At 39.2% G+C, this 16,980-nt stretch overlaps 1 protein-coding gene across 9 annotated transcripts in view; it reads left to right on the top strand.

Moving 5' to 3' along the window:
* LDB2 (LIM domain binding 2) overlaps positions 1–16,980 on the top strand; it is a 401,477-nt gene that overhangs the window by 107,494 nt on the left and 277,003 nt on the right. The window lies entirely within an intron of this gene.

Genomic DNA, 16,980 nt, shown 5'->3' with positions numbered 1-16,980 from the left:
TATTAATTGAATTTTACTCAATTTATATACCCTGCCTCCTCTCTTGAACTGTAAGCCCCTTGAGGAACAAGCTAGGGAAGTGTATTTTATATTTTTGTCTTTTTAAGAGTCTTGTGTTCCATTATTAATTATTTAATAAACATACAATATTGCTATTTAATCGCAATTGATGAATAAGATATTTCCAGTGGATTATTGCTTAGAAAATTCTTCTTGACAACTAGAATTTAGCCTGACACTTCAGTAATGGATAATACTATAAAAATTAATCGCTTTGTGAGTTCCTACTATGTGCAAAACCCTGTGCTGATACATTGATAAGGTTAAAGACATGCAGAAATCATACTGGTTTATGAGTTGCAGGAGCCTGTAGTTCATGATGGATATAGTGCTCTGTAAATGACATTCTGATTGGAAAGAAATTCAATTAAAATATATATTTAAACTTCTGTTCTTAAAGCATTTGCTTCAGACACTCAGAGTGCTTTTTCAGTCATTGTTAATATCAGGTAATGAATATCTGATTATATTTTTCTATAGTGGGTCCCTTAGCAGCAGGGAGAATCTCTTTGTTTCAGCATCTTTCACATAATATTTTTGGGGACATGTCCCTTGAGTTTTGTTTTCATAAAACAAAAAAAAAATTGGTTTTTTCAGTTATAAGATTTTTTACCTCTTTGGGTAGCGAAAAGAGCTCATGGAACATCAGAAGCAGCTCCTGAAACTGGGAATTCTCTAGGAAAAAAAATGGTAGAGAGGCTTTAGCATTTTAAATCAATGGTGTAGGTCATTCTGTCTCTCACAAAAGAGTGTGTGTTCTGCACCCAGCTCTATTTATCCACCTCACATTTCTTGTGAGACATTTGCTATACCTCTCTGAGTAGAGCTTATTATCGCAGGAACATTACGCAACATTGTTTTCTCTCCTTTTTTGCAGGATCCAACAACTACCCCAATATCAGTGGCACAGTAGGTTTCATTTCTGTTTTCCATTTTGGACCATCTGACTATAAATTTGGGAATGGTCTTTTTAAACTCCCCATTTGGCAAAGCATCCATTCTGGCAAAAAAAAAAAAAAAAAAAAAAAAAGGAACTTCTGAACAGCAGCAAGTCATCACAAGATCTGCCCAAACATAGGGCCCTGTGCCTTTCTCCGGCAGAGCCCTGGAGTGTTTGTGACTCAGGGAATGAGAGAACAAATCCGTTTCTGGTATGCGTTTGTCTCAGACCAACTCTTTCCTGAGTGAGTGTCTGGCTGTGGTTCAGGATTGTTTTCAAGATGGAGGCAACTTGCAGAATCAAATGTCTGGTTGTACTTTTACTTTACATATACATATATATATATATATACACACACATATATACACATACACGTGTGTATATATACACATATATATGCGTATGTATGTATTATATATGTATATACATACACACGTGTATGTACGTATGTATATATATTATTTAATATATAATGAATATATAACAAACTTGGTATTAAACATCAATACAACCAGTTTAATTTTCTTTGCAACTACATACATAAATAGATTTCCAAGCATGCATTGACATAACTTTTTAGTCATTTTCACTCTCTATCAGTATTCTTGGTGTGTCTGTTTATTCTCATTTACTTTTTTTCTTATATGGTTAGAGTGTACACTTCATTCTTCCCATTCTAGTTTTTTCTTCCCTACTTTATGTATTTCATAAAGGTATTGCCAGCTTTTTTATATTCCTTGCATTCCTTGCTGATTTTCTTTTTGTGATGTGCAGGCTTATACATCTGTATGGCCTTGGGGTTGGGAATAGCAAGGCTGGCACACACATGAGGCTGGGTTATGAGGGTGGCAAAGTATAAGAAGAATTCTTGAGTGATTATTCATGTTAATTAGTCAATATGAAGGTCTTTGAAGATGCTTTTGCTGTCCTGCTCCTTTCCTGCTTCCTTGATGAATACACAAGACCATCACAGTGGGTACTGTAAGATGTCCATGAGTGCCAATGCCATCCAGTGAGTCAGTGCATTAAATAAAAGGAGAAGGTGCTTATCTGATGGAGGGCTGCTTATTTGGGAGCTCATAAAAGATTGAAGAGTCTCTTCCAAAATAGACCCCGAAGACACTGGAAAAAATTTTAAGTCATACATACATCTGCAATTCCATTTAGTGAAGATGTGCATAGATAGTTTGGCTTGCACTGCAAGGCTGGTTCCTGAGTCACATAGGTAGTTGCAGGACAATGACCTGAAGCCATATGTTCTCTCATGTAAACTTGTGATCTTTCCTCTTAGACTTCATGACTTTCCAGAAGAGAAGCAACTGAAAGTATGTGAGTGTCAATTACATACCTCCTTCAAGTCCTTCTTCCTCAAGCCTAGCAGAAATGGACCCCCTTACCACCTAAGGATGCCCCATAGTGTCTAGGTCCTGGTGACAAGATACTTTTGTAAAGTATAGTACACCCAGTTACAAAGTAGACAGAGGAAGTAGACTTGAGGGAAAAGGACTTAAAACAAGTTTTCAGATAGTGTATCATTTAGAGTTATTTATTATTATCACTAATCCAGGCTTCTTACCTAACCAGTATAGAAACAGAGCCCAAGGAAATGAAATGACTTTTCCAAGGTCACAAACTACATTACTGATAGAGCTGGAACTAGAATCCAGTCTTCCTGTCTCCCAGACTAGACCTCATTCAATCAGGAAAAAAAAAAAAAACTATTTCTTTGTGTATGGAAGGCAAATTTTAAGACAAATAAAATATCTTAACAGAGCTTATTTTGGGGCATTTATGAATTACCCTTTCTAAAGAAATATGATGGAATGAGTGAATTCACTTGACTTTCCAAATTAGATTGGGAGGGAGCAGGAGGACAGTGAGCTGGAGGGAGCCTCTTTGCAAAATTTGGCTGAGATGCTTGGAATTTGAACTTGGACCACTGCTGGCAGGAATACTAACCGCTATTCTGATGAGCAATATTTCTGCAATTTGGTCTTACTCCCTAAGTGTATTGCAGTGCACAGATCTTTTCTGCATCATTCTAATTTTAGAATCTCTGCTGTGGAAACTAACATATCATCTCCACTGTTTTGATGGCTTTTGTGAACTGCTCCCTTCCCCCTTTCCCCAAAGCACGCACCCTCTAACCTTAAAGTTAGTAGGGAGACATTATGCTATATTAGCAAAAGTGTTGTGCCTGTAGTCAGAAGACCTAAAATCACATCTCAACTCTGCAACCTATTACCTTGGTTACCTTGGGAAAGTTACCTAACTTCCTTGGCCCTTAGTTTCCTCAGAGTTAAAGTGAAAGGGATCATTACCCCAGTGGGAAAGGTTCTTCTCTGAACTTAACTAGGCTAGTTTGGGATGACAGACACATAGCCTATTGCTGTGTCCATATATGAAGCCTTTCCATCATGGTGGGACATAACATAGCCAGAGTTTCACTGTTACAGACTTCAGAAGTCCAGGCTCATCTCTACTGCACAGTGAGATGTCTGAGGAGATGGAAATACACTAAATTATTCTATTTAAATTATAACTTTACTCATACCTCTCCCCTGCTTAGAAGCATTCAGTGGGCACATGGTACCTATAGCACAGAACACTGAATGGTTATTCATCCTAAAGCTAGCATGTGAGGTGATTTTTTATGTCCTTGTGAATGAGATTCTAGAGGGATGGATACATATTCCTGCTGGGAAATAGCACACCCAGACACATTAATTCTTTCCTCAACTTCTTTTCACAACTCAGGCTTCCAAGTGCCTGGAATAAATTCCTATTTAGAGGAATAGTCCTAGGGAGTGTGCCCAACTATGCTTTCGCTGGGCTTGGTCAGATTGACTTCCCACATGCCTAAAGATGGCAGCTACCAGTGACTATTTTTTCTTCTTTTTTATCTTTTATTTTGTTCCCCCCCACCCAATTAACCAAGAGTTATTTTCTCTCCCTCTCATTACCCAAGATGAAAAAAAATGGATAACAAAATCCTTGTAACAAATATTCAGAGTCAAGCAAAATAAATTCATATGTTGATCATGTCCAAAAATGTATGTCTCATTCTGCATTTTGAGCACATCCTATAGTTGTCAGGTGGTGGGTAACATGCTTCCTCATCAGTCTTCTAGAATAGTGGTTGGTCATTACACCTCATTGCATGGACCGGAGTTCTTAAGTCTTTCAAATTTGTTACTGTATAAAATAAGATTTGGCTTACTTCACTGTGTTCCATTCATGCAAGCCTTCCCAGGGTTCTCTGTGGCTCCTGCTTGTGAGAGCTATTGTTAATGCTCTAGTGATTATCTTAAGGGAGTACAGTACGTGAAAAGACACTTGAGAGGGTCATTTTGAAAAAGGTTACCAAGCCTTGGCTGGGAAGACCAAATCCAGATGTCTGTAGTCTGTCAGTCAAGGCCTTTCATACTCAAACTTTACTCTACCTGACCACTTATCTTTACCACATGCTCCACATCTCTGGTTAGGGTGTATCAACTCATTCTCCCTTTCTCTTCTTTGTTCTTTCTGTTCCCCTCTCCCACAGACTAGAAAGCCCTTTCTCCCTGTTCTAGTCATCCCTGTCCTGCAAGTCTAAACATTCATCCTGCCTTTTCTAAGAACTCATCCTTGACTTTGCTCTCCCATAGCAACCTCTTTTTCCTCAGCTACTATACCATTGGTTGTTTGTTTGGTATGTCTTTTGTTGCTGAGGCATTTCAGTTGTGTCTGACTCTTCGTGACCCCATGTGAAGTTTTCTTGGCAAAGATAATTTTGGTTTGCCATTTCCTTTTCTAGCTCATTTTTACAGATGAGGAAAGTGAGGTAAACAGAATTAAATGACTTGTCCAGGGTGTCTGAGACTGGATTGGAATTCAAGTTTTCATTACTCTAGCCATGGGGCTCTATCCACTGCACCACCTAGCTGCCCCTTTGGTACAATTTACTGTTGGCTATTCAGGCACTGGTAGTCCCTGGTGGATGAAAATGTAAAAGAAAATGAGAAGTATGGTTTTTTACTTGGCATAGGTGAGAAGAAGGTATGCCCTTTGAAGCCAGGGAATGATTTTCTCCCTTTCTTCATATCCCCACTGTTTAGCACAACTCCTGATGAAAACACCTTAAAATGCTTTAATACAATGGCCCACCTTGGGAGGAACTCTTCCTTAGTTAAGGTCTTAAAGCAAAGACTAAATGGTTGATTGTCAAGGAGGATGGGGTCTCTTCCAGCCATGAAATTTGAGGGAAAGGCTAAAAGTGAAGTAGCAAAAAATGAAATAACCCTTTGTTAGCACTTATGGGAGAGAGGCAGTCAAGTACTAATATAATTCCCCACACCCTTACTAACAATTTGAATATGAAAGACAGGCATACCTTACTTATTGCTAACTGGGTCTGCAGAAAGCGATAGTAGGTCAAATAATATTTGACTGGCGTATCCCCCCAGATCCTAGGCGGTACTCCCCTACATAGTCTTTAATTTCTATTTGTTGTTTATACTTACATATGCATGTGTTTTTCCCTGAATGTAAGGTCCTACAGGGCAGGGGCTATACCATTTTGGCCTCCATAGTCCCACATCTAGCTCAGTACCTCATACCTAGGAGGCATTCCCGAAATGCTTTGAACGTGCTTGCTTGAATGTTAAAGGAGGCAGTTTGTTACATAGGAGCAATGTAATGAATGGACAGCCAACCAACCAGTTTTGCAGTGGAGGCCTGATTACGTTATGATGGCGTCTGATTATTGCAAAATGCTATTTCTTCAGGCAGCATTCTAGGGGTTATCTTTAGTAATCTTCTAGCCCAACAAAGCTTTTACAACTTGGCCCCTTTCTACCTTTCCAATCTTGTTCCATTTTACTCCTCGTCTCCTTATTCAAAGATCCCGCCACCCTGACCTTCTTTCTGTTTCTCACACAGGACCTGATACTCCATCTCCATGCCTTTTCACTGACTATCTCTGATGTCTGGATGCCCTCCTGACTTCCAGCTTCTGGCTTCCCTGGCTTTCTTTTAGAGGCCTTTCCCTGTTCCCCTCCTTTCTTTACCCTTATCCCCTCCACCCCATCCCCTCCTCTATCACCCATAGACATACACTGTTAGTGCCTTCCCTCTGAAGTTACTTTCCATTTACATTGTATTTAACAGTCTTGTATGTGCTTAGTTGTTTGAGTATCGGCTTCCTCTCTAGAATGTGAAATCCTTTAAAGCAAGCGCAAAGGTTTTTTTCTTTTCTTTGCATCCCCAGATACAATGCCTGGCAGATAGTAATCACTAATAAATGCTTGTGGATTGGCTGCCTCTTCTTGTATAACTGAGAAAACCAAGGCCAAAAGAGGCTACATGACTTTTCTGTTTCATAGGTTTGTAGGCAGCAAAGATAGGTCTCAAAAATAGGTCCTCTGACCCCAAGTTCATTTTTCCTTTCACTGCACACTGCTATATTATCAAATTCAGTGAGTTAATTTGTAGCATTTATCTTTTTTTTACATTCAGATTCTTATTTCTAAGAAAATTCTTTGTCACTGATGCACTAACTAGAGTTGTTCATCCTAGATTGGAATAGTAAGCTCTAAATGTCTACACTGGAACAAAATCCCATGGATCGCCAACATCTCTGGGCCAGCTGTTACCACATGATAGCCTGAGCTGAGTTGATATTTAACTGTACAAAGGAGTAGCTTTCCTTCCCCTAAGGAGGGCCTCATTGGGACAAAGTAGAGCAATGAAATGGAAAGTGCATGTGTCTTGTACCCTTCTCATATGAACAGCTATGTACATGGGTGATATGTACATTATTCAGTAAACCTTGTGGTTTGGCTATATTTTTGTTCCTTAAATCTAACCCTTGTAGCCCCTATGAGTCAAATGAGGCATAAGAATCTTTCTGGAGATACTAAGTAAGCTGTGGTCAGACTGGCTTAGCACTCACAACCCTTCTGAATGTCTAAACCTCAGGTTCTTAATCCTTTTTGTGTGTCACGGCTCCCTTTGGCAATCTGGTGAAACCTATAGACTCCTTCTCAAAATACTATTTTAAGTACAAAATGTAAAATAACAAAGGATAACAAATGGAACCAAAGGAGGTGAAGATAAAGATATTTTTCCTTCCAAGTGTATGGACACCCTGAGATCTATCTACAGACATCTTAGGGATCCATGAAACCCAGGTTAAGGATCCCTGTTCTCTAAGTTGTGATTCATGTAACCCAGTCACATGACATTCACTGCTGCCAAGCATTTTAAAGCCAGGCTGGCCAAAAGCTAGATATCCAAGGAAACCTGGCCAAAGTGAGATATCCAAAGATACTTGGTCAAAGCCAGATTTCCAAGAGCCTCAAGCAAATTGCCTTTATTGCTCTTTTCCCCATTCTGCACCATTTGATGCAGTAGCGTTTCAAGTTCATAGGACAGCAGCTTGTAGGCTTCTGCTGGGAGGAAGTAGTGTTTACAATTTTATTAGATGTTTATGGATCTGAAGATCACCAAATCCTGTACAACAAATAGGTTAGTTTTACTTAAAAATGTTATTTTTTTCTAAAGTGACATGAACTTGGTTCATCCATTTCCTAAAGACTCATAATCCCCTCCTGAAGATTCTCTAGAATTCTACATGACCATTCTTGACTGTTGTGCTGACATTTTATAGTGTGTATCTAGTCTTTATTTTGTTTAAAATATTAGAAGATTCTCTCTCTGTGTCTGTGTGTGTGTCCGTGTGTGTGTATGTATGTGTACCAGCAAAAGGACAGCTACTAGTTTTCGACAGTTTCGTGAAATTTTTGTTGCTGCTGGAATGAGCCAAGTGATACCAAAAGAGACCTTATAAGAAGATCCCAGAGAATTTGCTGGTAGTGATAGGGATAAAGTGGCCACTTGTTAGGCGGTTCCTTTGTTTATCCCTGGCTTTTGCATTTCCATTAAATCATAGCTTTCTCTAATTGCCTCTGTGCCAGCCAAAAGTCTTTGGATGGAGTTCTGTGGCAAATGGAATGCTGTCACATTTCAAGACCAGTGTTTGTTTTATTAAATAGCTGTTCTCAAGGCACTTGAATATACTTCTTTTTCATCATCTTTAGAGTTTTTTTAAATTTGTTACAATGCGTAATCCTTGGTTCCTGTGCTGGTTCTCCAAGCTTCTGCAATTGCATGCTGTAATTCTCTTTATTACTTACCATGCACACGTTTTCTGCCTGCAGTTAGGATGACCAGACAAGAATCAACTTAAGTAAAACCAATTTGTGCACCTTAAATGCAAGAGTCACTCTCTCGTGACTTTTGGTTGTTTGTGAAATAGTATAAATAAAAATAGGGATTTCTGAAGGCTAATCTGTTGAAAGAAAGCAGTATGATGCTGGACCCCATTGAGGTTAATGATTATTAAACTTTTTATGGATGTCATAGACCCCAGTTAGGGAAGTCTGGTGAAATTTATGGACTCCCTTTCAGTATAATCATTTTTGGTTACATTTGTAATTGAAGGAAATACTAAATTTCAGTTAGTAATTAGTGAAAATGAGGATCTCTATTTCATCTGTAGAAGTTTGCAGAGTTTCTGAAATCTCTCAGGTTCAGAGTCCCTGGTCCAGTGAAAGGCAGCATAGGAGAGCTGAAGGGTTGCCAGACCTGGAGTTAGGAGCCCTGAGCTCAGATCCTGACTTCAACACAAACTATGTGAATGGGAGCTTGTTGTTTTTAACTCTCTCAGCTTCAATTTCCTCATGTGTAAAGTGAAGGTAATACTACTTTCCCTACTTGGTGAGTATAGTGATGTTGAGAAAAATTTTTGTAAACTTTAATATCTGTATAAGTGTGCTGTTGTTATTCTGTCATCACAAGTGTTTTTCATTCAGACCCAGAATTCTAAAGTTTAAATGGATCCCATTTGTCACCTAGAATCCAAACCACAACATACCTGATCATTATCTGAAGAAACCAGCATTTTGTACAGTGGATAGCACATGGATAGTGTTTAATAAATACATGTTGACAGATTTGGCTGACAAGTTCATGTTAGAGTGACCCCACTTCCTCCCAAGGCAGTCCATCCTACTTACGGATACCTCTAATAGGGCAAATTTTCTGACGCTGAATTTTGATCTGTCTTTCTACAGTATTTTTCTATTGCTGGGTTCATATAGAATTCATCCACATGATGTCCCTTTAGATACTTAAAGGCACTTGGTATGTCCTCCCCAAGTTTTGCAAATATTAATCATCCCCAGATCTGTCAATGAATATTCATTTTGCATGCACATGAGGCTTTTCACTCTTCTGGTTGCTGTCCTCCTGGGATGATCTTTAGCTCATCAGTAGATTCGCTAAACTACAGTGACTAGAATGGAACACAGTGATCTAGATCTGATCTGACTCCATCGTCTCCTTAGTTCTGAACCCTCTGCCTTTCTTAATGGAGCAAAAGATTGTTTTACCTTTTTCTGCCTGTCATGTCTTGCTATTGATTCATATGAGCAAATAGGCAATTAAATCCTCAGAAAGTCACTTTTAAACTATCCTACCTTCATTTTGTACTTGTGAAGTTGAATGTTTGAATTCAGTACTAAGACTTTACATTTATTTCAATTAAACTTTATCCTTTTGGATTTAGCTGCATGTTCTCTCCATCAAGATCTTTTGGGGATCTCATTCTCTCATGTAATGTATTAGCTCTGTTTCAATTTTGTGTCATGAGAAAATTTTATGAGGATGTCACCTACATTCTTATCCAAGTCATTGATAACAATGTTACATAGTACAGGTCTGAGCATGGATCTCAGGGGCATTCCATTGGAGACCTCCTTTCATATTGCACTTATCTGGTTAAGGTCTTCAATAGCTCCAAAAATGCATCGGCCCACTCTCCGTTTCCATTGTTTGTTCAAATTGACATGGAGTCAGTAATGATTATTCTTTAGGACTGGCCAATCAAGCAACTCCAAATCCATCATATAATTATACTATCATCCCAACTATTCTGTCTTTTCACAGAAAGAGCCCAAGCTACTTTATCAAAGGCTTTACCAGAATCTTGAATTTCCATGCCAATAGCTACAGAATTTCTTTGATATACTATTTTGGTAACCTTGTCCAGCAAGGATGTAATATTAATATGGCGTAACCTGTTCTTGCTGAAACTAATATACTTTATAATATTGAATCATAATTAATGCTTCTTACTATCACCTTCTAAAGAATAACTTTTCTTTTTATATACCATATTGTGTCTACTTCTCATTTGTGGTAAGGGGAGATAGTGGAAGGAACGGACAGTGGTGCCATTTTTGCCCTTATGTAGAAATGGTTATGGGGTCATGGCTAGATGTGTCTCCCTTTTCTTGGGGCCATGACACAAAGGGGGCATGGTGCCAGCAACCAGCCAAGAGATTTATCAGGGAAATTCCTTAGATCTCCTAGTGGATTCTAATCTATTGATTGGGGCCCCTGGCTTTAAAGGCATCTGCTAGAAGTTTATAGAATTAAATATTTTGTGTTTGGGGCTGATGATGAATAATTACCACAGAAACCTAAATCTATGGAATGGCCAGTTCAGGTCAGCTTATATGTGAAAAAACAATGTTGAAATCTGTCTTCTAGATAGATTCTAAGTCATATCACTTGGATGAACTTTTTTATTCCCAAGGCTCAACTTTTAATGTGAGTTTTGTAGTAAGGAAATTAGCTGCTAGTAAATGGTCTACCCACAAATAACCCAGTAATAATGATGGCATGCCTATTTCTCATGTTTTGCAGGATAAACTCTTTGATTGTTTTTTCTGGGAAAGAATTTGGAAGTTGATTTTTAACGATAAATTAATTACAACTTGGACAAAGGGTGGGTAATGGGGCAAGAGCTAGATTGTGGACTTGTGCTGCGCTTATGATCATCCAGCTCAGGGGCTGGATCTCTGACCCTGATGTTACTCCTTGCCAAGATTCTCTCAACCCTGGGGATTCCCCATCTGGGAGGGTAGCAGGACCCTTGTATGGCAGGGAAGGTAGGGGACTGGCTCCTTTAAATGTATTGTTGCCAACGCTTCTAGGCAACTGCCTTACTGACCAGGTCCTTGACCTTTGTCTCTTTAGCAGTTTTCTCCACCTTCTCTGCCCCTGCCTTGGCTATTTCAGCAAGTTTCTTAGAAGCTGTTTCCTCTTGCAGTTTGCCAAAGAGGTATTAAAAGTCTTTGATGGTTTTAACCATTTTATTTTTGAATCCAGTTTGGCCAAACTTCTGGACTGTTTTAGAAACCCCAAGCAAACTGGTAGAGATTCAGGCCTTGTGTAGCTGATTTCAACCCACACCCTCTTTTCAGGGTTCATACAATAAATACACTGCTCCTTTACCACCATTAGCTAGATATGGTTGATGTTCCAGGTGACAGTGGCCATGGTATGCCATGATCCAGAATAATGTCCTGGAGAATGTATGTGGCGTAGGCTACGTTAGCCTGCAAGAAGCATTCTGCCAAGCATGACATCCTATTCATCTTTATTAGAAGTCAATGGGTAAAAGTTTCTGGTCAGGATTCATCTTCAAGTTGCGTAACATTGTCTATCAGCACGTAGTTACTATAGGTTGTTATTGTACCAACAGAAAGTATCAAATACTTGGTCCTAGGCATTTGGAACCATGTTCTGCCCCCAGGAAATCTATCTATATCTATGTCTATATCTATATCTATCTATATCTATCATCTATCTATCTACCTTTATCTCTATATAGAGAGATACATATATATATATGTATATGTATATATATATATATATATTATATTCAGCAATTCAGATTGGTTGGTAGTTTTTTTAGTACTTACTATGCACCAAACACTGTGTTAGTCATTGGGAATACAATACAAACTAGACAGTTGCTAGCCTTAAGGAGCTTATATTCCAGGGGGAAGAGTTGCAAGGTGAGGGGAGAGCATGCTGAATTGTAGAAGAGATAGTAGCGTAGCCAGCAAAGAGAAGACGATGTGATCTGGAAAGAGCTGAGGTAAACAATAGATGAAACATGGCTGGAGAAAGTCACCAATGGGGAGGGTTGGGTCCAAAGTCAGAGGTTTTTCAGGGTAGTCCTGCACAAGGCAGGAAGTTGGATCATATGATTATTAATAACTCTAAAATAAAGTTATATGATAAGAGTGTTATGAATAGAAGAGATTTTGGTCTAAACCTGTGAATTTAATCCACAACTCATTTGTATCTTACGGTATTGGAGAATTTCCTAGAGAACTGAGAGATTAAGCAATTTACCCAGAGTCAAACAGCTGATGCAGAGGCAGGGTCTGAACTCAAGTCTTCCTGACTCTATGCAATTCTGCTTCTTAGAAGAGACCTTAAAGATGATCAGATCCATCCTTTTCATTCTATAAATAGGAAAACTGAGGCTCAAAAAGGTAAAGCAGTTTGCTCAAGACCACACAGCCGGTTAGTGACAGAGCAGTGGTAAGAACCCTGGTTTCTTAATTCCCAAGTCCACCATCATTGCTCAGATATGCCATTGGCTCCAAGCCTCATAACAGGGTAAAACTGTACCATCTACAGTGTGGCTAACTTGGCAAGCCAGCCCAAAATGCATAAAGCCCTGGCCTTGTATCTGAAGCTGACAGAGAAGTGAACTGAGTAGCTCAGGATGGAACACTTGGAAGTAAAGAGATTCTAATTGTTTCTAATAACATATATCCAAAAGAATCATCTTGTAGTTGACATATAATATACCAACCTTTCTTTTTCCACTCCTTTTCTTTCTAAGAATCCCAGGACCCTTTTAGTCACTCAAGTAAAAAGTAGTTAGGTAATACCTTTGGGCAGCTAGATGATTCATTGAATAGAGTGCTGAGACCTTCCTTAACACAAATCTGGCCTCAGACACTAGCTGTGTGACCCTAGAAAAGTCACTTAATCCTGTTTGCCTCAGTTTCCTCATCTGCAAAATGAGCCAGAGAAAGAAATGGCAAATCATCTTTGCCAAGAAAACCCCAAATGGGGTCATGAAAAGTTGGACATGACTGAAACAACTGAAGAAGTGCCTACTAACCACCAGGAACTTTAGGATGTGCTGTACACACAATGACAGAAAGGAAAGAATACCTCTGTAAAGAGAATATAAACAGATACAAAAATATACCAAAGGTAATATTATCAACTAATATTATCAATCAGCAAGGGGGTGGGTACAAAGTGGAATTAGGAAAGGTCTCAAGTACAAAATGTCACTTGAGCTGAGCCTTGAAGGAAACTAGAGATTCTGAGAGATGGAGATGAAAGAGGAGTTGATTCTAAGCTCAGGAAATAGCCAATGCAAAGACATGGAGACGGGAGATGAAATGGAACCTGTGAGGAACAGAGAAGACTAGCTTGGCTCTCCTTGCCATGAAAGTAAGATGTGAAAGGCAGGAAAGACAAGCTGGAGCCAGGGAGTGAAGGGTTCTACAATCCAAACAGAGGGGTTTTATTGTTATTTTAGTCGGTTCACCCTCCGTGGCCCCATTTGGGGTTTTCTTGGCAGAGATACTGGCGTGGTTTGCCATTTCCTTCTCCAGCTCATTTTGCAGATGAGGAAACTGAGACAAACAGGGTTAACTACCTTGCCTAGGGTCACTCAGCTAGTAAGTATCTGAGCCTGAATTTGAACTCTGGTCTCCCTGACTCCGGTTGCAGCACTGTATCCACTGAGCCACCTAGCTGCCCCAGAGGGGTTTTTACTTGATCCTAGAAATATTAGGGAGCCACTGGAACTTCCTGAACAGAAGGATGAAATAGTCAGACCTGTGTTTTTGTGCAAATCTCTCTCAATCCTAAACGTTGCTTCCTGGCTGCCTAGATCAGAAGGTGCATGATGGCTTAGAACTTGTTTTTTAATTTTCCTTGTGTTCTACACAGCTTCTGATGCCAAACCTAAGAAGTACCTGGAAAACAGAAAAATCTTTGCTGTGTTTATTTCCCATGTGAATGGAAGACTTGGGTGCAAAAATAATAGTTAATAATAACTAGCACTTTTATGGTGTTTTAGGCTTTCAGTGTGTTTTATCATTATCTCATCTGATCCTCATAATAACCATGGGAGGGAGGTGCTATTATTACACTCATTTTACAGAAGGGGAAACTGAGGCAGGCAAAGGATAAGTGTCTTGCTCAGTGTCACAACTTACTTGTAAGTATTTGGGATTTAATTTGAAGTTGGGTCTTCCTGACTCCAGTTTTGGTGCTCTATCCACTGCCCCACCTGGCTACATAAAGAACACTTTACTCAGAGGTCAAACTTTCATTCCAGCTGTGACAGGAACCCTGGGCAAGCAAATTTTGCCCAGGATCTGTCCTGTGTGATGATTTTTGCTGACTGTTTAGATGAAGACTTAGAAGGCATATATGCTGAGTAAGTCATTTGAATGAACTATAAAAAGCAAATCAGCTCTTAAGGGAAACCTTTTATATGAACCTTTACAATTAAATTCGTATAACATATTGATAAGGTAACAGGTAAAGTAGAGCTTAATTATATTATCACACATAAGTAAAATAGAAAACACCCTAGTTTTTAAGAAGCATTGCTTCGTTATGCTGTTTTACTTCTCAGCCAATGTAGCTCTAGACCAAGGCACTTGTATCCAGAAGCCTGCCCCCCCCTTTCCATCCCTCTCTCTCTCTTCCATCCCTCTCCCTCCCTCTCTCTCTGTGCTTCCCTTTCCCTTTCCCTCTCTCTTTCCCCCTCCTCCTAGAATGAGGGCTCTGCTTTTATTTCCTCTACCTACTCATCACCCACTCAATGTACTCTCTCTTCAGTCCCATTTAGTCTGGCTTCAGCCTTACCATTCTACTAAAACTGTTGGCAATTTCTTAATTGATGAATATTATGGCCTGTTCTCCATCCCTTATCTTCTTTGATTTTTTCTGTCTTTCCATTCTACTAATTTTCTCTTGCCATTCTATTGGGCTGCTAGTGGATAAAGTGACAGGCCTGAAGTCAGGAAGACTCATGTTCCTGAATTCAAATCTGGCCTCAGACACTTACTAGTTGTGTGGCCCTTACCTCAGTTTCCTCAAATGAGATGGAGAAAGAAATGGCAAACCCCTTCAATATCTCTGCCAAGAAACCACCCAAAATTGGGTCACAAAAAGTTGGACATGATTGAAAAATAACAGAACACCTTCCCTCCTCCATCAGGATCTCTCCTTCGTTGGCATCTGTAACTGCTGACTCCTGGTTGTCCTCTTGTGCAGGCACATTTATTACATTCACAGATGATACAAAGTTGGCAGGAACTGCGGCTTCCACCATTGGATGGTACAAGTCATGTCTCACTGAGACTTAGGTTGAACAGGAGGCCAAAACTAAGAAGATGAAATTCCAATCGAGATCAAATATTTAACATGATTTTTTTAAAATGTCATTTCATTTCTAAAAGACTCAAGATGGAAATTGCTATCCACATCCAGAGAAAGAACTATGGAGTCTGAATGCACATCAAAGCATGTTGTTTTTTGTTTTTTGCGGCTTTTCCCTTTTGTTCTGATTCTTCTGTCATAGCATAACTAATGTGGAAATAAGTTTACATGATGGCACATATACAGCCTGTATCATAATGTTGGCTCTTGGGGGGAGAGAGCATGGGAGAGAAGGAGGGAGAAAAAAATTTGAAACTCAAAATCTTATAAAAATGAATGTTGAAAACTATCTTTACATGTAATTGGGAAAAAATAAAATACTATTTACCAAAAAATGTCATTTAATTAACTATGGACTGGTGGAAACTTGGGTGAAAACAATTCATTTAAAAAAGACCTGTACCCTTCAATTCACACAAAGTTGGTCTCCCTGGTTCCAATCTCATTCTATATCCCATTGAAAAATGAATGGACAACGACATCCTCTAATCAAGAACCAAATTGATCTTAAATAGAAAGTCTGTCCATGTTAACATCCCACCCCTCTATTCAGTAAATCCCAGTGTCTCCTCCTTGCCTTGAAAATCAAATATACAGTTCCAGGTTTGGCTTTTATAGTCCTTCATAATTCCCCCCACATACTCTGGGATGCAATGACACTGGCATCTTTACTATTCTTTGTACAAGACATTCCATCTCCTAACTATGGATTTGTTTAGACTGTTCCCTGTGCCTAGAATTCTCTCCCTCTTCATTTCCTCCTCCTGGTTTCCTTGACTTCCTTCTAGCCCCATCTGATGTAATAACCTTTTTCTGGTCCCCTGTAATGCAAAGGGGGTAGCTAGATGGCACAATGGGTAGAGTACCAGGACTGAAGTCAGGAAGACTCATCTTCCTGAGTTCAAATCTGGCCTCAGACACTTACTAGCTCTGTGACCTTGGAAAAGCCACTTAACTGTTTGTCTCAGTTTTCTCATCTGTAAAATAAGATGGAGAAGGAAATGGCAAACCACTCCAATATCTTTGCCCATAAAACTCCAAATAGGGTCTAAGAGAGTCGAATATGATTGAAAAATGAATGAACAACAAAAATATTAGTACTTTCTAATACTTGCTTGATGTTGTCATGTCTAGATCAGTCATGTTAATACATAGTCGCTTTCATGTTGTCTACCCCATTAGCCTGTGAGCTGCTTGAGAGAATGGATGTTTTTGTGTGGTTTTGTTTGTTTGTTTGTTTTTTGCCTCTCTAGATCCTCTGCGCTCGGCAACATGTTAAGTGCGTCATAAATATTTCTTCGCTGACTGACTTGACACAGGCTGCTTCATATGTTTTAACAATGTCACATGTCTCACAATAAAGGACAACAACTAAAATAAGGAAGGAGATATTTCCCTCTACTCTGCCATCATCAATTGGACTATTGTGTTTATTTTCCATACTAACTATGCCATCTTGGGCAAGACAGTAAACCTCTCTGATCCTTCGTCTCTTCATCTGTAAAACATGAGAATAATAGTAGCCTCTACCCCACAGGGTTCTCCAGATCAAATGAAACAAATGTAAGATACTTTGCAAATCTGAAAACATTATATTA

The sequence above is a fragment of the Notamacropus eugenii genome, chromosome 6, assembly GCF_028372415.1.
Source record: "Notamacropus eugenii isolate mMacEug1 chromosome 6, mMacEug1.pri_v2, whole genome shotgun sequence".
Lineage (NCBI taxonomy): Eukaryota > Metazoa > Chordata > Mammalia > Diprotodontia > Macropodidae > Notamacropus > Notamacropus eugenii.
This window is presented reverse-complemented; position numbering and strand designations above follow the sequence as displayed.